Below are 26400 nucleotides of genomic sequence, written 5' to 3'. Positions count from 1 at the left end.
ACTAGTTTTTACTTCAACAAAATATGACAGACATTTCTATAAAATTACGACAATAAAATTTTGTAATATAAAATGAGAAATCTGAAACCAGTTATTTTGGCTGGTGCAAATGTTTTATATTTTTAACAGCTTGAAAATCTAAACGAATGTCCACATTTGCAAGCAAGTTTCAACTGCAATAAAATTGCAGTAATCTCTTCCGTAATAATATAAACGAAAGGATTATTATTCCAATGAAAAAGGAGAAGTCCACTTAGCCTATATTTTCCGTATCTATAAATGGAGCATGTCATTTCATCCCGAATCGGTAAAATCAGCAAAACATTTGATATTTCAAAAGTCGATTCAGTTCACAGCGGAGTTTATTCCGCGATATTCGGGTTATCGATCTCGCGGAGCTTACCTCACTATAAATAGCAAACGGTATTCGTAGACAGTGATTTACAGAAAAATGCAATTCGCAATCTGTCCGATAACACTGTATTCCAGTAATCGATTACGAAAGAATCGTGCACTTAAACAAACGCAGTCTGTTCCCGTTGCTGGATACAGGAAGTGTTCATTCGTGTACAATGATTTAGTAAAATGATAGCGGACGTAACTCGACAATTTACCGGAAAATCGCGTTTAGAATCTCACCTGCGTATAATGAAACACGGGATGAAACACCGAATTTCCATATTTTGACGGCAAATTTTAATCCCCTTAATACGGGAATAAAGTATTTCGATGGGGTATCGATGTCCTGCGATAAATTTTACTTCACGGATTGGTTTATTCGAAAATTTGCAAGTTAGGTGAGATGTTCAGAAGTTGGGGATTTTGGAACTTGAAAATTTTGGAAAATTGAGAATTTTGGAAATTTGGAAATTTGGAATTTTGGAAATTTGGAATTTTGGAAATTTGGAATTTTGGAAATTTGGAATTTTGGAAATTTGGAATTTTGGAAATTTGGAATTTTGGAATTTTGGAATTTTGGAATTTGGGAAATTTGGAATTTTGGAATTTGGGAAATTTGGAATTTTGGAAATTTGGAATTTTGGAAATTTGGAAATTTGGAATTTGGGAAATTTGAAATTCGGGAAATTTCGAATTTTGGAAATTTCGAATTTTGGAAATATGGAATTTTGGAAATTTGGAATTTTGGAAATTTGGAATTTTGGAAATTTGGAATTTTGGAATTTTGGAAATTTGGAAATTTGGAATTTGGGAAATGTGGAATTTGGGAAATGTGGAATTTGGGAAATTTGGAATTCGGGAAATTTGGAATTCGGGAAATTTGGAATTTTGGAAATTTGGAATTTTGGAAATTTTGGAAATTTGGAATTTTGGAATTTTGGAATTTTGGAATTTTGGAATTTTGGAATTTTGGAAATTTGGAATGTTGGAAATTTTGAGAATTTGGAAATTTTGGAAATTTGGGAATTTTGGAAAATTTTGAGAAGTTGGAAATTTTGAGAATTTGGAAATTTTGGAAATTTGGCAAATTCTAGAACTTTCAGAATTTTAAATTTAAAAAACTTGAAAATTTTCCAATTTGAACTTTGAAAACAATAATTTACTACAGAAACATACCAACATTTTCCTTCCAAAATCCGCATAAAGAATGCACCCCGACGAATTGAATAATCAGAGACGATCGAGTGTCATAATCGCATTCCATATTAACGATCATAAAATAAATAATCATCGTCGATCGAACGTGATAAAACGCGTTGATTATTGGAAAAAATGGCGGTTTACCTCGAAAATTGCGTGCGGTCTTCTGATCTATCCTCGCATCGGGTTTATTTGCAATTAATTCGATGTTGTACACACACCAGGTAACGTCCAACTATACCAAACGATTTTCCGCCGATAATTAACGCGTCGTTGCGGACAAATACTTTAGTAGCGGCAAGTTTCATGAATAATTGATAAGGAAAACACGAATTAATGGTCTTCCAAGTTCAATATTTAAACGTCAGACTGTAATTAACCGTTGTTGATGAAATTATATTATCGATACAATATTATCGTACGTTTAAACGCGCGTTCGATGTGTGTCGTAATTAAAATGGGAAATGAAAAACCGAGCTACGAAAATGAAAAAATCGTTTCCCATGCGTTATGCTTTTGGGAGATTAGTCTGCACCATAAAACACAGTTTAATTAAAACATTACTTCGTTAATCTAAAATCTCTCGAATTTGCAAATTATTTGCGATCCACATTTCATTGCAAAACATTTTGTACTTGTTTTTCGTTAACTACTCTTGTATGTAAACAATCAGTGATGCTTGGTAATTTTAATTTATTAAATGATCATCTTCTATAATTTCCTCCTATTAAATCGTAGATTTCAAAAATAATGCGAGTGCGATGCATGAAAGCTCGACAAGTTTTCCGACCCCGGTTCTTAAAATAAGATACTGTAAAAACAAAATCACCGCTTCGAGTTTCCAAAGTATCGACAGTTTCGAAATTCGATAAAGCTTCGAGGAAAATCCCTGTTCCCTAATTTTACTCCTAAATTTCGTATTCCCTTAACTCTCAGAAGTCGTATTCCGTTTCTATTTTTCTCGTCTGGAAATTTGCGCTGACCGTTTCCCTATCCACGTAATTTTCCCCGGCGAAACTTCTTCAGCCTCCGTTTCCCTGCACTCGAACTGCTACCTGTCACGCATATTCAAGTATCCCTGTTTCGGAGTCTAATTGCAGATGGTTTGCATTCAAGCCAAGACACGGTAGACCGAGTAAACCTACTGCTACGGCCCCGTGATTCAGCAAAGCGTCTTTATTTACGAGCCAGCGGTACAAACGCACATACAACCAACTCTACATTTCGACTCGTAAAATCTTGATTCCGTTTTTACGACGGTCGCTCCTGAATTTTTCAAACTAACCGCCATCTTTGCTCACCTTTATCTCCTCCGACTCTGCTCGCGCTTCGGGTGACCGGAAACGCTCCGCTCTTCCGGCAGTTCCATCGACACGATCACGGTTGTAACCCAAATTCGAATTTCAGAAGCGTGTTCAGTTATTCGGGTATTCCGAATTCAAAGCCGTAGTGATTTCATTTATTCGTGCTTCGAAATTGCTTCAAGTTGTTTGAAGTATTTGAATTGGAAGTATGAGACTTTTCATCGGAGCAAATACACCGATGTCTGGACCATAACCTTATATTTTAATATTATTAACTGTAAAGTTTAAGCACAGCGTACACCGTTGTAATAATTAATTAGGTAATTACTTTAAGTATCAATTATTACGAAAGGACTTATACTACTTTCAAAACATACACACTCACAATAACATTACACATTTATTGGCTTATTTGTAAACATGTTCAATGTTAAAAAGGAACTGCGTGTCTACTACAGGACGCGTCCGGTCGTTCGGAACGGTTCGGCAACGTTCGGTAATTTTCGGCGCTCAAGCTTCTCGCGAGTCGCGTCTGTTTATATTTTGACCTGTGTACATCAAAAACGTTTTACGAATAGTTTATTATAAAGAACGACACAGTGGTTTTTCGTATACAATAATTAAAAATCTCAACATTCTATATCACTGTATTATAAAGGTGAAAAGATATATAACTCTGTACAAGACTTATTCACCTTCGAAATTATAATTCTATAAAAAGAAAAACGTTTAGTACGTAGTAGTAAACACGAGAGATAGTGCGACAGTGGTGTAACGTATAAAAACTAATCAAAAACGTCCTTCTGTTTTATATAAGAATGTAGGAAATTTACGAACACTTTAAGAGATACGGTGCCAAGGAAAAGGGGAGAAACGAGGAGAATCAAGGGTGACACGTGGTCTCCACAATTGCCTGTTGGACGACCCAGACTTGGCAGAAAGGGGAGCAGACGGAGAGGGACGATACAAGGACCGAGTGGAGAAGAGCGAGATGGAAGAGAGCGGAAATAAAGTGCGGTGGTCGCAGTTATAGAAAAGACGGAAAAAGTCGAGTGCAGAGGGCGATAGAGGAGAAAAAGAAGCGGAAGATATACGAGATGAACTTCCAATCAACTTGGTCTAGTTTTATTACCGGGGATAGTGGATTTATAGTTGAATACGGTAAATTTTACTGCAGTTAAATACCGAGATACGTTTCTTGCGACATAGATTTAATTGATTCTTTCAGAAGGCGAGACTGAAAGAAGCGTTGCAAAGAGGGAAGAAAAACGAACGGCGAAGAGGGTCAACACGGAGTGTAATCAAGGTTATGAAAAACAGGGTGAAAAGAGTGTTTACGCGAGAGGAGGAGGTAGACGCGGAAAAACGGATACACGGGGCTGCGGAAACACGTAGGGCGGGAAAAAAGGGGTGGTAAAGTGGAAGAGACAACAAGTAACCGGCGTAAAAAGTTGTAGACGAGAAGGGACGTAAAAAAGGGATGTGCAGGTGGTGCGGATAAGAGGAAGCCTAGTCCATTGCGTGAAAAAAGGAATACACTCGAGGACAAATAGAAAGCAATACAAACGGAATGGTTAATGCGACAAAACGAAGATTCTGAAATACGAATAAAGGGTAAGAGAATATGCAGCGAATAAAGGGGTGCATAACACCTTCTCGGGGAAAAAGGAAAGGGAACGTCCGAGGTAATAAAGGCGACCGATAGAGAGAAAGAGATTACGACGGAGGGGGTTGACGGTGAAAAAGAAAATACGCAGAGTCCGTGCGAAGAAAAGGACGACGTGCAACCGGGGGTTGGAGAAAAGAGAAATAAAATGGCAAACTGAGCGAGGTCTTTGAGAGAATAAGAGAGCAAAGTGGAGTTCAGTAGCTCGTTTCAGCCCGTATCGTCGGATTTAACATAAAGGAAAACGGCCTTAACCGTGTCGAACCCTCTCCCTCTCAACCCCTTTACGCCGTTCTGAATGTCGAAACAATTTCGAACGGAATCGCGAGCACAAACAACCAACGACGTCGACGACGAAATCGAGAGGAACACTCGGGGCACGTTGTTTGCGGTCTTGAAATTCATTTTCATTCGCGAGACTCTTTAACGGTGGCCAGGAAAGTGGCGCCGACTCGAAGAGGGTGGATGAAAGTGGGTCGGAGAATGCGGATCGTTTAATCGCGTATTATTAGAACAGAACGAGGCCTCGTGTTGCTACGAGGGCAATTTCGAGCGATAAATTTTCATGATGCTGTTAATTAATTTGATCCTTGATTACGCGTGCTCGCGTCAGCTTGCGATATTGATTTCCTCACGATTATGCGATCGATAATCAACAGCGGTTCAACCAGACCCGACGAGATGACGGATTTCATTTTATCGAATGGCTCTCGTCATTTTATATTTATTCGTGTCTCGGAAAAGTCATTAGCAAGACTTTGCGATGGAGTTCCCGCAACGGAATTTTCTGATTATTCTACGAAAATAAAAAGCTATAATACACTTTTTTAGTGGTATTCGTAATACAAATATTTGTAGATATTTATACTTGTAGATCGATCGAATAATTTTCAGGGCAATGAAGAAAATTATGTCATGACCAATTTAACTAATCGATAAGATTGATTTAATACAGCAATAATTCATAGAATACACAGGAAACAGCAACAACCTGTTCTTTAATAAACACGTTATTACATTCTATTTGATTACTCGGAAAGTGTTGTATGAAACTGCAACAGCCATTCGTATCGATGACGACCTAATTGCTATTCATTTAACAAACACCGTTCTATTTGTCCTCGATCTACCCCGTAATAAACGATAAAGAAAGTTCGTTTACAAAGTTTCCCAGGAAGTCGCGCGACAAAGCCAGCCACTATAGAGATAAAAACGGCAGCATAATTCAGAAGAATGACAGAGATGTTCGCCGCTGTACAAGAAACGGAAGTTTGTCGGTTTTAGATGGCGAAAGTAACTTTCACCACCGGCAAGAATTCCGGAAAATGCTACGAATGTCTGAATGAAGAGGCTCCAGCGTGTTTCTCATAATCATAAACACAGCGAAATACCGGTGGAAAACAAACTTCTCTCGTAGCATCAATCCCACGATAACGCGTTTAAGCTCGGCTTAATCCGGATTGTTATTTCTTTCGACGGTTATTACGGAAGCGTGGCGAGTCGGAAGCTCGGCGTCGCTTTTTGGCGGTTCTTTTAACCCCTTGCCTTCTTACGAATGCTCGATGGAAATTAATACTGCTAAGAGGATTTTATAATTGTCCACTTTATATTACACAACTGTGCTATGAATTTTATAGGGACTTGAGAAATTTTATTTTTTTTTTGTTTATTTATAGAAAGTCAAAATAATTTTGTATGCTGCTTGTATCAATAATTTTGTAATTTTAATTTTGGAATTTCTACTTCATGTTATATTTTTTCTGCAGTAGTGTAATAGCTTTTAAAGGGATGTAATGAATTTTATTTTCTTCTTAATTATTTACGTTCAATTGCAGGCTACTTAAGAGCAATAAAAATTTTATTGGTTTTACAATCAAGACATGATTCACCAATAATAATTTCACTAAAGCATCTTCAATTTACACCTACGTCCAACTTTTATTGCCAAGGAATATTTAGCAAGTCATAACAGAAAAGTTTAAAATTTCTTTTTAGCCGAATGTGTGACATTCCTGACAGCGTCGTATAATTTCTCCTTCGAGCGCAAGCGGTGTTACGCGTCCTTTAATGTAAATAAAAAAACGCGAATTTACATGTACGCGATGCAAATGGAGATATACGTATTGTATAAGAAAGAATAACCCGGGGCAAGGAGATAGCACTTGCTCGAAAAATACTCTCCAAGGGACAATAATCGCGAAAGACAGAATTATGGAAGCTAAGATAAACGTAAGAATGGTAGATAGAGCGGCAGTCTTTGAATTATTGCATACCACTTTTCAAATTCCACGGGAAAATTCATTTTATGCGGAAGAATTGGATAGATTCTTTGCCGCTCTTCTTATGTTGCTGAAATATTTATAAATTGCACCTTACTGGGTACCGTAGGAGATGGACTTAAACATGAACTGATATATTTCAGTGATATAAGGTATCGTATAAAAATGATATTATGTGTACATATAATAATGTTCTACACTATATGTATAATAATGTTGTATACTATATAATAATGATGTTATTTACTATGTAATAATGATGTTATGTACTATGTAATAAATGCTTTTGTAAATTTGCAGTTATCTGTACTGATAGACAAAGATCGATCACATGTTATGCACAGTAAATTCAGATTCAACATCTCCGAGTAGTTGCGTATCATATGTACATAACATTGTAACCAAATTACCTATCAGCCCTAACTTCACCTACCTTAAATTAATGTAACCTGAGTAACGTAACTGATTTGAACGGTAAGATACACCCCAGCTGAACCTAACAAGCTCGAATTATGAAATGTACCTTCACTTAAGGCACACGAAGTAATCATCAAAATTAAATTAATATCAAGCTGTAAAATGTTAAAAATTGAAAAGGTGAAAGGGTACTCGATCTGATTTATTACAAGTCTAAAATAATTTTGACCGTATAAGAGGATTTGTAAATTAGAGAATGTCCACGGTTCAGTGAACTATGAAAAGGTTTTCGAGCAAGGAATCGAGCAATATTTAATGAAATTTACGGCACATAAATTTCTGAAGCGTGGCTATTCAACCCATAAAAGCTGCTCAGTGCGGTTTAATACAGAGAGATGCATCAATCGGCTCAAGCAACTTTTCCAAGTGACATAACTCTATGACAGTGTAATGCTGCCCTCAAAACGAACCGATCAGACAATCGATTTCCCCTTTGACCTCTGGCGCGCTTTATCTTTGATTTCGAACGCGAACTCGATTGGTTTCTAGGAAACGCTTTCTTTTCCAGTTTTAAAGCTCTCTCGGAGTTAATTTAAAATTGAAAGACACTTAGAGCTTCGGTATCGAGAGAGGTAATTCGGGAACGAATGGTCTCCAAGAATTTGAAAATAGGAACGATTCTACGATCCTGAAATTATTTGCAATGTTGCAGATATAATTACAAATTAATTTTAGTTATAAAATGTAAATACATTTAAGTTATAAAATGTAAATACATTTAAGTTATAAAATGTAAATACATTTAAGTCATAAAATGTAAATACATTTAAGTTATAAAATATAAATATATTTAAGTTATAAAATATAAATACATTTAAGTCATAAAATGTAAAGCAACATGAAATTAAAAAATTTTAATTGTCTATAAAAAATTTCAATCGACCATGAATATAAAATAAAAATTTCAGCCGACTATAAATACGAAATAAAAATTTCAACCGCCATGAATATCAAAATGTCAGTTCGAATAAAATAAAAGCTCGAGAAACAACGTTACAAACACTGAAAATATACATAACCCTAAAAGAGAATAAAGGGCCGAAAAAGTTAAGGAAATATCTGAACAACCTAATCGAATTATATTCAGGGGTCGTTCGTTTCTTTTTTCGGTCCGGTATCGAAAGATGCGGGGTTGCGGTCTCAAGAGGATTATACAGTGAAATCGCTGGGAGGAAAATCGTGTTTCGAAACGAACCGAAACTACCCCTACGGCTTCAACTATTTCTGACTTTATCCTAGCTGAATTTTTATCTAACGCAATTCTACGGATTTCGTACAAAGCTTTGATTTTCAAACAGGCACGAACTCGCTAAAATAACTTTTCGGAACGATGAAACACGGGAATGCAATTCCAATCGATCATTATGGATTCGTTACCGAATGCGATGATCGTACAAGAGGCGTTTCGTAGTTTAAATTAGAAAATCTGTTCTGATGCTTTTTTTTTTAAATTTTCGTAGCACGAAATTGAAGATGTAAAAGTATTCTTGCTTTGAGATTGTTAGAGGTTCATTTTTATATGTTTGTTTAAATTGGTTATATTGAATGATCAATTTTAAGACTTGGATTATATGTTTGTTGAAAGATCATCATATTGAATGATCAATTTTAAGACTTGGACTATATGTTTGTTGAAAGATCATCATATTGAATGATCAATTTTAAGACTTGGACTATATGTTTGTTTAAGTTGATTATACTGAACAATTAATTTTAACACTTAGACTATATGTTTGTTTAAGTTGATTATATTGAATGATTAATTTTAATAATTAGAATATATGTTCGTTTAAATTGGTCATATTGAATGATCAATTTTAACACTCAGACTATATGTTTGTTTAAGATGGTTATATTGATTGATCAATTTTAATACTCAGACTATATGTTTGTTTAAAATGTTCATACTAAATGATCAATTTTAACACGTAGACTATATGTCTGTTTAAGTTGATTATATTGAATGATTAATTTTAATACTCAGACTATATGTTTGTTTAAATTGTTCATACTAAATGATCAATTTTAACACTCAAACTATATGTTTGTTTAAGCTGATTATGTTGAACAATTAATTTTAATACTCAGACTATATGTTTGTTTAAATTGTTCATACTGAATGATCAATTTTAACACTTAGACTATATGTCTGTTTAAGATGCTCATATTGAATGATCAATTTTAACAACTCAGACTATATGTTTGTTTAAGATGCTCATATTGAATGATCAATTTTAACAACTCAGACTATCATAATACGTGGTTGACATTTTTCCAAGCAAATAACATTAAGAATTTAAACCACAATTTTTTAAATATCTATGTCATTAAGAATTTGTTCTTTTACCAAATTAAAAATACTCACATTGACTTGTAATTATGAAACAAAAATATAACAAGATATTGACAAAGTATTTGATAAGATTTGTTCATCCTTTGCACTCACACTTATTCTGTTTAATACAACAACTTCAAATAAATATTTTAACTGAATCTATAATATTATATATATAATAAGTGAACACAATAAAGGAGAAAGTAGCAATTAATAACAGAAACAGATCTTCAAAAAAAATTTTACCACACTTAACTAAAATGTCTCAAATTGCTATCTGCCAAAGTCGAGTGCAAATAAAAACTACCCCTTGCAAGTTTCAGTGTCAATATATTAATCATACGCTATAACAGTGTATCGCAGTCAAACATATCTACCGTATATACAAAACTATATTCTGCCTTTTCAAATATGTCCGTTTATCGACTGCCTCAAAGTCCACTCCGCAGAAATATCAGACGTTTCTACCGCTTTCCAAAGAATAACAAGAAAATTAGATCCCCCATAAACGAAGCGTTCGAAAAGTCGCGTAAAAAGTAGAATTACCATTCTCCTAGGAAATTACCATTTTGCCAGGGCACTGAAAGTTTTTCCGAACTCCTCGGAGCAATCGTAACGTAAACATCGCGGGAACAGGGTAAAAAATAACGCGTACAAACAGAGAGTTTCGATGGATCTGCTTTTGAAATAGGGTGCGATTCAGGAATGTTTTGAAGGAAAGCAAACGGTTGAGACGCGTTATCCGGGGGTCCAAGAACATCGTACAGCGAAAAAAAGAGCAGAGGGAGAGGACCGGGTTCATCGTGGGAGTCAACGACACCGAGAAACGTTTCGCGACCTTAATAGGATCGCGCCTACTCGAAACTTCTCCTGATATAAGAATCTAATTATCGACTGGCAATAGGAAAGGGAGGCGATATAAATTTCGCGCGTGAACAATTTCTCAAGTTTGGACGATTCGAAAACCGGGAATCCAGAAGTCGACAGAGAGCTTTGAACCGTTGATAAATGGAACAATAGAGCTATCGACGAAGAAAATGGCTGACCCAGGAATTTTAATGTCAGGGATTCCCTGCTCCTTTGATAATTTTAATCGGAGGCTACGACTTTATAAACTATATAATACAAACTTTATAAACTGTTGTAATAAACTATTGTAACCAATAATTTGAAATAACTTGAGAAATTTTAAGGATGAACAAAAATTAATAAAAAACGGAAACAATTTTCTGACGTGAAGAAACACGCTGATTATCGAAGCGAAGTTTAAACAAGAAGTTAAATAATTAAAAACTGAAAAGCTAGCGATTTTAAAAACGAATAGAAGCTCCTCAAAGAGGCGAAAATTTCTAACGATGGAACACGCTGATTATCAAAGCGACGTCTAAACACGAAGTTAAATAATTAAAATCTGAAAAGTTAGCAATTTTAAAAACAAACAGAAGCTCAAAGAGACGAAAGTTTCGAGCGCGAAGAAATTTATTGATAGAGTCTTGAAATAAAATTAAGCAATTAAGACTTGACCCATAAATTTAAAAAACGAAAGTGTCAAACAAAATTAAACTTGTCAACGATTTAAAAAAATGTCCTCCATAAACTCGCTAATTGTTACAATAAATTTAATCTATTCAGAGAAGACAAAAATATCACCCGTTATGAAAAATATAAATTGAAAGAATTTCTATGTCCTAAAATATCTTTTAATTCTAAGAGAAATTAAATTTTAAATTTGTAAAAAAAGTCAAACTCTCCTGCCTATTTGTCAAACGTATCTAAAATAATATATATCGCCTACAAAAATTCGGGGAAGCATGTTTGCATTTAGACATGCGACGCAGGAATAGCCCGGGGCTCCGAAAATACACGATACGTCGCTGCGTAACAGAGCGCGGTCGCTGCAGCTCCATATTTTAAGACGTCACAGGAACTACATAAAAACGGGACGCTCGAGTATATAGGAAGAGTGCGACGGCGTGTTTCGGTCCCTGTTGAACGCTTCAACGTTATACGTGTATGATATCGCTGGAAGAGAAGCCAGCAACGAACGTTGAAATACGTGTGGGACGTATATCTCGTGTGACACTGGCGGGCTGACACAACGCAATTGCTATGCCGGCTGTCACTCGCGTTTATTAAGTCACACTTCGTTCCGATTCGCCGAATCGACCAATTTTCTTTCGTACTAGATGTCTCAGCTATCATCGATGATGTAACTTCGTGAGATAACTTTATGTGGTTCTATAGGTCAGTAGTTCTCAAATACTCGGTTATACCCTAGGAATATAGGGACATAGGTATTGCAAGATTTTCGAACCTAGGGAATTTCTGATGTTGTGATATTTGCGTGTGATATCTGTTTGCGTGGATACGGGCATCTAAGGATATTTTAATATGTCGGTATGAGCGTCTAGGGATATTTGTATGCGTCGGTATTGTCGTCTAGGGATATTTGAATGTGTGGATATGAGCGTCTAGGGATATCCGAATCTATGGATACATGAGTCTAGAGATAATCGAATGTAGTACTCGAATAACCCAACCTAGAGATATTGAGGTCAATGACACTTTGAATCTACGAGTATTCTAACCTAGGGATATTCGGAACATGGGAAACTCAGATCTAGAATTCAGCCCTAAAAATATTCGAATATGTGACCGAATAAATTTTGAATTATTTAGACCTACAAATATTTAATTCGTAGAAAACTTGCATCTAGAGATAATCTAGGGATATTCGAATTGTGAAACCTAGAAACACAGTGATCTAATCTAAACACCTCACCATGCATTATTTGTTTCGCGTCATTAATTTCTGATTGATATGATTAGAATGCTCATAGTACATTCCAGAACAAAATACACCTACAACGATGCCATGACACTACATATTCATGAGTCATCTTTTTATGCAAACAAGTCAAGTTGTCATAGCACTGTACCTCGTGTTAACCACCTACGTGTTCTACAACAATATGTCAGGTTATGTCACGTATGTGACATTAACCTCCTAACTGGACATTACGAGTAGACTAGGACAGTTAACTTGTAGATAATATCATATACATCAAAAAACCTTTGCTCTTCCATATAACAATGCGTCTTCATTAAAAAAGATATGGGACGAATCTATTCGTGTTACACCCACGCAAGATTTTCTTTCGATCGAAAAAATTTAACTGTTAACAAGTGACGCTGCACAAAAGCGTCTGAAAATGTCATGCCGACAAAAGCACGATTTTACAGGAACGCGAAGACGTACTCGAAGACGTAATTGGACACTACACGCCTGTAATAACAGCTGCTCGAATCCCTTTATCGAATATCACGCGCCTACATCAACATTCGATTACGCTTCATGCGTTCTTCCTACTTTGCCAGCAAAGGAAACCACGACTTTGTGCCCTCGTTCGTAACTCGTTCGTCCGAGGTTCAACTAGTTAACTCGTCTCTCGTTGAATATAATCCTTCACTACACACGGTTTACATTTCTACCGGCGGTTCTATCTAAACGCTGACAATGTTTATTCAACGCTTTTACATCTCTGACAGACACGTAGCCCAGAAAACGTGTAACGAACCGAAAACTTCAAACCGAATTCTATTCGGATAATAAAAAAAGCAAACGTTCGAAACCGTATTCTCGTTGAAAACGATTACGCGTTTTTTAACGACGATCATAACACATGAAATGAGAAGATGACTCACCGATAGTCTCCTTGTCCAATGACCTTCCTCTATCACGATGCACGTCCCATCAGATTCTTCCAAAACACAGTTTCTCGAAACTTCGAAGAGTCGACGAAAGATGCACGTAGTGACAACAAGATGAACGCAGTAGCACTGAATAGAACACACTCGAATAACTTCCGCGGAAAACCACGCGGTTTGTAGCGTGTGATGCACGGCCAACTGGAAATGGCGAACAACCCCTCCTCGAGGTGAACAGCACGAGATCCGACAGCCGACTGACTTCACGCGGATGCTGCGGCTAGCGTGTTGCCACGCGTCGCGCGCATCCCCACCACTACACCCACTCTTCCTCTCTCTCTACGCGTTCGGACACGCATAAACCTGTCTCCTTCTAACATTCTCGTTCCAACACGTGCGAGCGGCAGTTGACTCCGAAACGATTTGAATTTTATCAAACGCGAAAATTCGATTTTAAACGAATTCAAAACGCCTATGCATGCTTGTACAGCATTTCAAAACACTATTCTTTTAGGGAAATGCTTCATAGAGGTTCACCCTCGGTGCTTAACCCTTGTACAAGTGTTTATGAATTTTTAACAGGCTAGTCTTTAATGTACAGGGGGGTGACTAGGGCTTCTGTAATATTAATCAGGGACACGGGAAGGAGTTTTTAAGATGTATACTTATTTTTATATAGGTATGGTGTAACATGGTGGTCTGTTATTTTTAAATACATGAAATATAACAGGTGAACTTAAATACCACACTCGCTTAATTTCACTGACTGAATATAACAAGATAAGACTTACTTAGTAAATTAAGTTAGGTTAGCTTACATACTGCAACTGGTCACGCGATCGTTCTTGGAATTTGGGAATCTGCGAATGTCGGTGTCTTAAGACATAAACCAAGAAATTGAAGAATTCAGAATCTGGATAAATGTAAATAAAAACTAAAAATTTTTTGATGTTTCAAACATTCTAATAAATTATTTGAACAAAAATTCGATGAATAGATTGAAGGGCAATGCTTTATCCACGCGATAACAATAGCTACAAATACATAATATCGACAAGCGAAGACATCCATAAATTCAGGTGTCAGCGGCGGCAAAGCCCGCGACTTTCAAACCGAAGAATCGAATCGAACGATCGACAGGAAGTTCTCGGGCGATCGCACGTGTCCGACTTACCGATATCTCGTTCTCTACAGCTTTCACCTGATTCCGTCAGTTCTTCGTTTTATCTGCTCTTGTTTCTTCCGACCGCGTTCATTTCTCTTCTTTTTATCTTCGCGAGTGATTCTTCTCTCCGTTGTTCGCGTCGAGCCCGCGTGTTGCAAATTCAAAAAAAAATAAAATAAAATCTGAAACTTCTTCGAAAGCTGAAAGTAAATTGAAAAATGTGAATTAAGAATATCTTATATTCAATATTGAAGAATGTCAATTAAGAATATAAACGAAACATTTCATATTGCTAAATTTTCATACACGCAATGCAAAGAGTACGCCAGATTTCCGAAGCAGAAATACTAAAAACTTAGTTGAAAATAGCTACTAAAACCGGCACTCGAATAGCTTAAAATGCGTTTACACGAGGTAACTTTCAAGAAGAAGAAAGTAAATTAAAATGCTGCAACTGCCTCTGTCGCGTAGCACGAAATTTCATTTAAAAAAGACACGAAAGCGTAGCAAGTAGAGCAACGATCATTAAGACTGCGCTCTTCCACCGTTGCCATCCTGCGAATGTCCACAAGCAGAATTTTTGATACTTAGGGGATGCAAAGGTTTATGCTAATGCAACGACGAGAATGCACGATCCGACGGAAGTGCAAGGTGCAGTGGGAGCGAGAGAGAGAGAAGATTCGCGTGACCAACATGTTGAAGAGAGAGAGGAGTAACGTGGTGCGCGAGAGAAAGGGAGACGAGAGAACAACGTGCACGGAGGTAATGAAACGAATCAGTAACAGAGACGTTTACTGCTGTGCATGAGAAAGAAAACCGCGAAGGAAACTATTGCGGATGGGGTGGGTGAAACGATTACGGAGAAAATGAGGCGTCGCGAAAACGGCCACCAAATGAGACGAACAGAGGAGGGAAAGGAAGCGGAGGGTGCTTTACCGAATCGTCTGTGACGGCAAGAAAAACGTCAGCCCAAGAAAAATGGGGCTAACAACAGAAGAAAGGTTCACCGTGTTGACTCGCATAGTGGAAGTCCTCGTGTGTTGTATGACACTGTAATAACAATTATTGACTCTACGTTACTGGGCTTAGATTTAATACACTGCTAGAATTCTAGAATTCTAGAAATTCTAGAACTGGAAAAGACCTAGACCTGGCAAAGACTTAGTGGATTTTGGAATTCGTGCAATACGGAATTTTAAGAATTTGGAATTTGTGAAATTTACAACTTTTAGAATTCGGAATTCGTAGAATTTGCAACTGTTAGAATCTAGAATTCGTGGAATTCGAAATGCACGAAATTTGGAACTTTTAGTATTTGAAATTCATGGAATTCGGAACTTTTAGAATTTGGGATGCGTGGATGTCGGAATTCGTGGAATTTGAAACTTTTAGTATTCGGAATTTGTGGAATTCGGGATGCGTGGAATTCGGAATTTGTAGAATTCGGGATGGGTGGATTTCGGAATTCGTGGAATTCGAAACTTTCAGTATTCGGAATTCGTGGAATTCGGGATGCGTGGATTTCGGAATTCGTGGAATTCGAAACTTTTAGAATTCGGAACTTATGGAATTCGGAATGCATGAAGTCGGAACTTTTAGAATTCGGGATGCGTGGAATTCGGAATGCGCAGAATTCGGAATCTGCGGAATTCAGAACTTTTAGAATTCGGAATGGGTGGAATCCGGAATGCGTGGAATTCAGAACTTTTAGAATTCGGAATGAGTGGAATTCGGAACTTTTAGAATTCAGAATTTATGGAATACAAAATTCTTGGAATTCGGGCCGCGTCAACCTCGTATTTCTTGGAATTGCAAACCCTTAGAATTTGGAATTCACAAATTCATATTCCACTCACGTTACTCGTCACAAGAAGACAAGAATGTCTATTCTTTAGGATTCTGGTGGTTCACCAAATACTCCCAAGGTCGCCAGTTCACTTTACCGAAACAACAGTCCAGTTTCCCGTGCAAAAATTCTGGCGGAAAAATTTCACATAGGCGTCGCATACGTAAGTCGGTCGATTTATTTCACCGCAATATCCTCGCCGCGGGTTTCGGACTTTCGACGAAACGGCAGTCACGAGGACCACGGCGACAACGAAAACGACCAACAGAACGACTTGCTGCGGAGTTCCGCGGAGAAACTTTAATTTCTTACGAGTTCGCGAAAGTCTTTCCAGTCCTGGCGACGTCCTTACCACCTGCCTTGGGAAAATGCACGAAACCAAAAACTTTTTACTAGACCTGCATACATATAAACCCGTTTCAACCACTTTCATTATTCATATCATCTATTACTATGATTTCATTTTTTTTAATTCTATAAAATAGAGTTGAAAAAAACAAATGTTCAATTCGGACGACGCTTTTACTTATTTCGTATGTGGCGATAAAAATGAACAGTGAAGTTTGTTGCATTAGTATATTAGTATAATATGTAGCTTCGTATATGAGGGTAGTAATGTGCTTTCATAAATTAAATTGAATTAAATCTCAATGTCTGTCTGTAAATTTTAGAGATTTTTTTATAACATTGCTGAAACATAACATTGCTAAAATTTAATTAAAAATAAAATATAGAGATCTGTGATGTCTTTTGTATTTTTACAAAGATGCTTTCCCTGAATTTTCATGTAACATTGCTCAAACACAGCAACATTACTAACATGCTAAAAAGTAATTAAATATAATGTACAGAAATTTATAATGTTTACTTTTATATCTTTACAAAGAGGCTTTCCTTGAATTTTTATATAACATTGCTCACACACAGCAGCATTACTAACACGCTAAAAAGTAATTAAATGTAATATACAGAAATTTATAATGTCGACTTTTGTACCTTTACAAAGATGCCCTCCCTAAATTTTCATAGATCATTAAATTTCATGTCTTTCCATAAAAATACACAAAATAAAAACATATCGTTCCCAAACTTCTATCCACGATCATACGTGTCGATTGATCATCCATAATCTATAAAATGTAACAAAGAACCTGTCCATCTCCAAAAGTTTAACAAACGATTGCCTCTGATCCCATCAGTTATTATAACGCGATCGCGTGTTAACGATCCCGAATCAGAGTCACGTTTCGAAAAGGTAGCAGCAGGTACTCGGACGACTATGTTTGTATTTCTGCTCGATATAAATCGCGCCGGATTACGCCCTAACATTTTACAATCGCAATCCACGTATTTTAATCTCGTCATTCCATGTCGCTCGGAACTTTATCATTTGCGGCCCTTGCACCGCTTCTCGCGACGCCGCAATTATCGTGGCCAAGTACAATCTACTTTTTATCAAACGTTTCATTAACCGGAAGTAAGACGGAACGTAAGGTGGTTCTATACTGCGTTTCCTTCGCTAATCCCGCTTTTGCTGCTCGCTTTATACGCGCTCGCGCGTTTATGCATATTTATGCGCTTTCGCACGCTTCTACTTCGTACATCTTCAGATTCGCAGGAAATCGTTCTTGCATTCTTAATTCCTTGTTCCGGTAATGGCCTCGTCTCGAACTCTTGGCGAGTTAATGGCACGTAACTGACTGCAATCGTGGTATCGGGATAAGTGTAACGAGACTATGAGAGAAAACTACAGGTGAAACGCTGTATTGATTTATGTACAGGGTGTGTTAGAAATTTAGTTTGTATGGCGAGGCCATGTGTGTTTTGTCAGGGTGCTTTCCTGGTCGCAGGGGAAAGTTTTACGAGTCTAAAGAATAATGGATAATCGTAAAGGGTTATGGGTTGTCCTCACGGTCAATGCTTTGCCGAGGAGGCATTCTTGTGCTGACTGTCAGCGTGGTAACAGGTCACAGAATAAACGAGATATTTTGTTTTATTGAATCTTTGTATTAATTTTATAATTTACCTCTGATTTCCTGATTTTTCCTACAGGTGTTTCTGTTATCTGATATCATTATTTTTAACGATACTCAAAAATTGTTTGGTTTCTGGAACAATTACAGTAAACAGGAAGAGATATTTTCTCAAGATTGTATTTAAGACTTCAACTTAATCGATACACTCAAAATAAAATTACATACATGTATGTATTCTTGCACACGTATATTCTTATGCACTGTCATGTCACGATAGCCGAGGTGAAGATCAATCGAATGACCCATAATGCTATCTAACAAAACGCAGGAAATTAACCTCTCTGATAAAACATACAAGATAACAGTCAAACAGAGTAATAGAGAATAATAGAACACAGAAAACAGCTATTGCAGTCCGCGCTTCACTACACGCGAAAAATTCACATACAGGTTAGCTGTACTATACAGCAATAACGCATTAATACGTAACGTATTAACCGCATTAGTAGCCCAGTTTATCTGTCCATCTAATCCAGACGCAAAAAGGTTATAGATCGTTTTTTAAGCACAGGTAGAACCACGATTTGTCAGGCGATTATTAGGGTGGCCGTTTGCGAGGAAATTAACATCGTTCAAACGATGCAGTCTCGCAGATACACGGAAACTGCTACTGCGAATGAACATCCACGTGCAATTACCGTTTGCATCGGTGGGTACACACTGGCAGGAGAAAAAACTGCGTTACTTACGGGATTACGCGATGCTCCTCCGTTCATCCGACTCGATAAAATCGCAAATACACGATCGCGGCCTCGCCACGGAAAACTGTGGGGCTTAACAAAAGCGTCATGGCAGGGGGTGTACATTCCGAAAGATTAGCAACGAAGAGAACCTTTGTCAGAAACTTCTCGCTAAGCGACTATTTTTTTTTCTTTACCGTGTTCTTTTCGTACTTCGTCTCGTTAGCTCCTCGTCCGCCATTTTAACCACTTATACGAGGATCACCGCGTCTCGGCACTCCACTTGTTTCGTTGTGGAATGTAGGAAATTCCATTTGTAATATTAACTCTGAGAGTTTGCTATTTTTCAGAAGAACTCGAGGAGTAAGATCAAATCGGATTAGTTAGATTTCAGGTACAGAATTGTTACTTGTAATCTGTGTAATCTGAGTCCAGTGATGGTGGCAAGTCAGAGAACTAACATTTTATAAATTAAAAACAAAGACAAATAATTAAGTGATGTTTAAACCCGAGGAATTGTAAAAAGATAAAACTATAACGTTATAATACGGTTCAATTGCAATCTAGGTTATCGTGGTGGATTTCTACTTTACGCGAATTCAGCTGTTTTCAAACTGGATGATGACATACGTACTAGTTTGAACTTATAATTAGGAAGAGCGAAAAAGCATCGATTGCTGATACAGCATAAAAAGAACCCAGTTATTCAAAACCGTATTTAATATATCAAGACATGGACTTTAATGTTTTATATCTTTTATCAGTAAAAATTAAAAAAATGCATCGCGTGCTCCGCTAAGGGTATTCGAGTACCCCCGAGTCGTTCCGAAGACGAACGAACGTAGCCGAACGCGCTCGAGGCGCGCACGACAGGATTAATCCATTAATTCCAAAACAGACCCGTGATCAGTCTTGCAACATTTGTTAAACTCTCGTTTAGCAAATTTCGGAATTTATAAATGAGCAACCTTCGCATCGCATTATTTTTTGCGATACAAAGCCGGTGTTCCACGTAATAATTCTCGCGGTGCTCGTCCAAATGAGCCGGCTAAATCAACTGTCAAGCGCGCTACGTTAATAACAGTTTATCACGTAGAACGCATTCGTGATTATTAATCGGTCCATTTGCTGAAATTGCTGACCTTAATTCAAAAAGTTCGCGTCTTACGAGAGTTCGTTATATTTTGTTTGTTGCTGAATACAAAACGGTTATGCAGAAGAGCGCCGTTTCTTTTGCAAAACGTGACGAAATAAAAGTCGTGCTCCGACGTCGTTTGTTTCCAACGAAATATTCACCGAGGGTGGTCGTTGTTGCAGCTACCTCGACTGTACGTGAAATTCAAATGAAATATTTATGCGTTTGGGAAAACAGCCCCGGGAAAATGTTTACGGACTCGTCAAGGCATTCTAATTCCATTCGCATACCTATGCATCTGGGAACAACTTCGTTTCAATGATTTTAATTCGCGAATAATAATTAATACTTCTCCTGTGGGCAATCTTTTAAATTCTCCAAATCTTCTTTAACTAAAACCGAGTTTGCTACAGTGCTACGAACTTCGTCTAAATTGTTTGAAGTTTCCAGCGACGATCGTAAAACTTTAAGTCAAGTTTTAAAACTTATACCCAACAGATTTCTAGGATATAAATTTTTGATCGTGTACAAATTTTCTTCGCGTTCATTTGCAAAAAAATACACAAAAGTCAAGATTACTTCTTACACATAAGAAAACATAGGAATTTATTGCACAGGGTTTACTATGAATAATAGTAAATACTATGTATATGTAATTTATTATGTTATATTAATATTAATATAATTAATATAATATTAATATACTGTTATATTAATATGACAGTATAATTACATATACTATAGTATTATAATATTAAATACAATGTAATAATGTAATTTATTATGATTACAGTTATAGAATAAAATATGAGTAATCATCGAAGTTGAAAAATGCGAATTATATTATTGTATGTATGTAATATAATACATACAATGTAATAATATAATACTATAGCATATGTAATTTATTATGATTACAATTATAGAATAAAATGAGTAAACATCTCAGTGAAAAATGCGAAGATCTGTATATGTAATTTTGAAGATGCCTTTACAGAGGGGTTAGCATAAATTCGATAAATCATCGGAGAACGGATGCAAAACAACGTGTGAACGATTAAAGTGTTATGAACGTGACAAGACTATTAGCCGTAGCACGTAGTAATACGTTCGCCGCGTCTTTCCTTCCGTATCCTTCTTCATCGTCGCCTGGCGTTCGTTCGCGCTCATAATTATCACTAATTACACGTCTCCGTTAGAGTCTCGCCAAGGCTGAGCTTTCCCTTTCTCCCACTGTTAATAATCGTGAATTACAAGTAATAAATTAAAGCCCGGCTTAATTACGAGCTCGCGTGTCATAGCTGCAGAGTCGTGTATGCAACGATTTCCGTGCGTGTAACCGTAGAACGGTCGTACACGAAACAAAGATGGAAACACGGTCATTGAATGGAGGGAGGAAAAAGAAGAAAAGATTCGGTGGCAGAAGAGAAAAAGTGAAATAAAGCGTGGACGGTGTGGCACGGTGTTGAAACGTTGTTTGCACGGGGTTTTTTCATCCGACAGGATTAATGCGTAAACCGAGTAGCTTATAAAGAAAAGGTGGACCGTCCAGGTGACAAATCACCGGTGGGCTCGACGTTTATTCAACGGGACACCGTCTCTCTTTTTCTACTCCCGGAAGCGCATAATGTTGCCGCGAGAGAAATTAAGACGGGTAATCGATATTACAATTTTATGGATGAAATTGCTATTTCGCGACTTCGATTTTTCATTAGCGAATTCGGGGCGTGATAAAATGTACAATGGTATGGGAAAGTATTTCGAACGGTTTATAGTAGAAATAAATATTTATGAAGTATTTATGTATAATTCTGTTGACAAGATCTGAATGTGGAATAATAAATTTTATTACAAACGTTCCTATACCTGGATGTCCCTCAAGTCTTCACACTCCCTGTGTTATAGAATCTTGACTGCAGAAACTGTACTGGAACCAAACAGTCTGTAGGTCTCCTAGAAATCTAGTAATCACGATCACCAGACATCTTGTACGCTTATATTCTATAAGTAGCAATAATTCATTATATTCTTCTCCTAGCTGCTAAGACAACATACACTACCGTCCATAAGTATCCGGACACTTGGTTTCGTTACATAAAACATAGTTGAACTTTGCACGAAAGGTATTTAGGGTTATCATATCATTTATAATAATTATTATTATCTTTTTTGAGGTGTCATAACGTAATAGAATTAATTTTTAAGTACAAATTATACAATGAAAGTGTGAAAGTAAAATTCATGTCCAGAAGTACAAAGTCCAAATTTCTGAATCTAATGAAACGCTTTCGATTCTAAAAAAAATTTTCATTTCTACTGTGTTTCATTTCTATGGTGCAGAACGTATTCAGAGGTTTCTTCGATATGTTTCGCGTGTTTGTAAACTGTTGGTAGATGTTTAGGTTCCCTCAATGGAGATAAGAATGGAGGTAACGCTACGCACTCGACAGTTTCGGTTTAGTTCGTCTGTAGCTTCTTTTCCATCGAGATACGAGTTCCAAACGAGAATTATCAATCGAAAAACGTTCCAGTATTCTGACCTTCGCAGAAAAAAAATCGATTTTAGTTACTGTTGCGGATACTTGAATAACTTTCATGCAACGCGAATGCATATTTCGCTTGTGTCCGGATACTTATAGACGGTAGTGTATATCCCTAAAATTTCTTAAATCCCAAAATCTCTTAAAATCCTAGTTAGAGAAGTTTGCTACTTTAGATTACTAAAGTATTTAGAGTGGCTTTTATACATAAAGTCAAGGCTAGATGAACCTTGAATCCAGTTACGAGCATCGTTCACGCCATCTTGAAAAGTGCACACCTCATAGTTAACCGTTATTGAATCGCTCTGAGACATTTAAGTCCGTTGCGAGTTTAATCGCGATAAAAAGATTGCAGATCGTTTAACGGCGAAAGCGGCACGAATTGGAACTACAATTGAGCATGAATGTTGAATGAACACCGTGCGATAAACGCGAAGACTAAATGCGATACACAACCGACGATATGAATATTATAAGAGAATGAATTATTTACCGAACGAAACTTCCGTCCCAGTGTTCCGTGATGTATGCTCTAATGAATATTTCAACCGAAATTGGGACACGGTAAATGTTGCTGCGTTAATAACCGGGAACCCGTTAGTCAACGACGTTTCGTGCTATGATCTGTCATGAATTTGATCACCGATACTCTAAGCCATGTTATTACCATTTCATCTAGGGTCATTTTCGAACTGATCGATAACGATTACATTATGGCGCCGTATTAATTAAATCAGGACATTATAAGGTATGGGGTGTCTCCTACATTTAGTGAAGGGCTATTGTTCGTGCGTGTGTGGATCATGAAGGCCTTTGGGGCGATATTCATACGCTGTCGATGTTGCAATTTTGATAAGATTTGGGGATTTGGGAATAGTAGGGAATCTTGGGAATTTGGGGATTTGGGGATTTGGGAATTTTGGGAATTTGGGAATAGTAGGAAATCTAGGAAATTTGGGGATTTGGGAATAGTAGGAGATCTAGGGAATTTGGGGATTTGGGAATTTGGGAATAGTAGGAAACCTAGGGAATTTGGGGATTTGGGAATTTGGGAATTTGGGGATTTGGGAATTTGGGAATAGTAGGAAACCTAGGGAATTTGGGAATTTGGGAATTTGGGAATTTGGGAATTTGGAAATTTGGAAATTTGGGAATTTGGGAATTTGGGGATTTAGGAATTTGGGGATTTGGGGTGAGTGGAATTCGGGAGATTTGGGATCTGGGATGAGTGGAATTTGGGAGTGTTGGGATTTGGGAGAGTTGGGATTTGGGAGATTTGGTATTTGAGAGATTTGGGATTTGGGGTGAGTGGAATTTGGGAGATTTGGGATTTGGGGTGAGTGGAATTCGGGAGATTTGGGATTTGAGATATTTGGGATTTGGGGTGAGTGGAATTTGGGAGATTTGGGATTTGGAGTGAGTGGAATTTGGGAGAATTGGGATTTGGGAATTTGGAAATTTGGAAATAATAGGAGATCTAGGGAATCTTGGGAATTTGTGGATTCGAAGATTTGGAGATTTGGAGATTTGAGGCTCAATAACACAAAAATAATAACAAACAATTATAAGCTAATACAAGTAATATATTAGTAGTCCAACATAATTGAGACTTTACCAAAATTTCCCAATTATCACCTACTCAAATTACCAAACTTCCACTCCCACAGTCTCCCACCCCTAAAACATTTAAAAATCCACTTTATCCAAGCATTATAGTTGCAAAAGAAAGAAGCCTCTAAACGTCACTAATACCACCTGCATAAAATACACTTCAGACCATCAACCAGCCTCGCAACTCTGTAAATTCGTCAAAGAAGCCTAACTTCAAAAGAAGCTTCGTTCGAAGCTCTACCGTTGTTACAGTTTGAAGTGAACAGTTAATACAACATAAATTGCGGAACTTTTGCCAAGTGGAAGCAAGTAAATTTTCAATTTCCATGCGAGAAAGAGTCGGAGATTCGAGGGTGGTCGATACAGCGCATGATCGTTACCTTTCGGCTATAAATTACCTTCCGCGTGTCAGCGGTGAGTCGTATCAATGATAAATCAAAATGGACAAAGGTGGTGGCAGGGTGGTTGTACCAACGGGGCGATGAATAATCATGCGTGAGATAGCAAATAGCTGGGCATGATGGCCGGATAATAGCCGGTCGAGATTCCTCTTGCTCTCGTTCGGTAATGGTTAGTTCATTACGCGAAGATTTCGCATCGAATTTCCTCCGAAGACCAGAGACGTATCAGCCTCGAGGGCTTTTCCTCCGATTTCAATTAATCCGCTACAGTAATGGCCACTGTAACGAAGGCGCCGCTGGTTACTTCGTTATCTTTGCTTCCACCCTTCCCCCTTTTTTTCGCTCGACCATTTTCCGCGTTGCACATTCTGCTTCTTTAATATCCCGTTATTAGCTCTGGGGGAGACTAAGCGATCTTTTCATTTCTCGCAAACGCTACCGCGAGAAGCATTAGAACAAGCGCCTTCTTACTCCCCCCTTCACGCTGTCGGCTTTAATTACGCTTCGTTTGGGATCATTATGTCGAAGTCGCGTTCTTTTCCTGACTTTTTAGTAGAACTATCCGTGCGAGATGCGAGTAATCGTCTTCACAGTGGTCAGCTCTTTGCGATATACTACTTCGTCATTATTTTATGGCAGAAGAATCACTGAATACTCCTCGGTTATTCATAATAGAGTTTTTCTAAAATTATATCTTTCCATATTCGCTATTACTTATGTTAAGTAATTAGAGCAAGAAACCTTAGGAAACCTAGGGAATTTGGGAATTTGGGAATAGTAGGAAATCTAGGGAAAGTGGGAATTTGGGGATTTGGGGATTTGGGGTGAGTGGAATTTGGGAGATTTGGGATTTGGGGTGAGTGGAATTTGGGAGATTTGGGATTTGGGGTGAGTGAAATTTGGGAGAGTTGGGATTTGGGAGAGTTGGGATTTGGGAGATTTGGGATTTGAGCGATTTGGGATTTGGGGTGAGTGGAATTTGGGAGATTTGGGATTTGGGGTGAGTGGAATTTGGGAGATTTGGGATTTGAAAGATTTGGGATTTGGGGTGAGTGGAATTTGGGAGATTTGGGATTTGGGGTGAGTGGAATTTGGGAGATTTGGGATTTGGGGTGAGTGGAATTTGGGAGTGTTGGGATTTGGGAGAGTTGGAATTTGGGAGTGTTGGAATTTGGGAGATTTGGGATTTGAGAGATTTGGGATTTGGGGTGAGTGGAATTTGGACATTTTTCCTCGATGGAGTTTGGAATAATTATTCTCCTATTTATATTATAAGATTATACACATTTTCAGCAATAATGTATTCATAGATTATGCACCCGATTTAAGAACTATTATAGTGCGATCATCGAATTTCAATACCCTATCAATATACATTAGCTAATCGTCCATAATTAATTACCGAAATAATTGATGGTAATTCGACCGATCAAGGACCTTTCGACATACAAATTCAACAGATTTACTTAACAGATTAAACCTGTATATTGCATATGAAAATTAATAGCGCATTAACAATTTCATATCTTTCTCTTCAATTTTTCAGAAACGATACAAGCGAATATTTGTCCACTAACGATAAGTTTGCACACCGAATTACGTTAACAATGCACGATAA

At 37.4% G+C, this 26400-nt stretch overlaps 1 protein-coding gene and 1 long non-coding RNA gene across 5 annotated transcripts in view; one reads left to right on the top strand and one right to left on the bottom strand.

The window, feature by feature from the left end:
* PH4alphaEFB (prolyl 4-hydroxylase subunit alpha-1) overlaps positions 1 to 26400 on the bottom strand; it is a 386407-nt gene that overhangs the window by 205799 nt on the left and 154208 nt on the right. Inside the window, exon 1 of one of the 3 annotated variants that reach the window (XM_076542183.1) lies at positions 13366 to 13506. The exons of the other annotated variants lie outside the window; for them this stretch is intronic. The gene's annotated coding sequence lies outside the window, so the exon portion shown is untranslated. Of the gene's footprint in view, positions 1 to 13365; positions 13507 to 26400 lie in introns of those variants that run through there. 3 annotated transcript variants of the gene reach the window in all.
* On the top strand, positions 3084 to 7965 carry LOC105662673 (uncharacterized). Of its 2 annotated transcripts, XR_001096213.2 has the most exons (4): positions 3084 to 3223; positions 3721 to 4064; positions 4132 to 7000; positions 7149 to 7965. It is a non-coding gene; the product is annotated as an uncharacterized LOC105662673 (long non-coding RNA). The 2 variants fall into 2 exon arrangements; XR_001096212.2 differs by having other exon boundaries at positions 4132 to 7965.

This window comes from Megachile rotundata, chromosome 1 (genome assembly GCF_050947335.1).
Source record: "Megachile rotundata isolate GNS110a chromosome 1, iyMegRotu1, whole genome shotgun sequence".
Lineage (NCBI taxonomy): Eukaryota > Metazoa > Arthropoda > Insecta > Hymenoptera > Megachilidae > Megachile > Megachile rotundata.
This window is presented reverse-complemented; position numbering and strand designations above follow the sequence as displayed.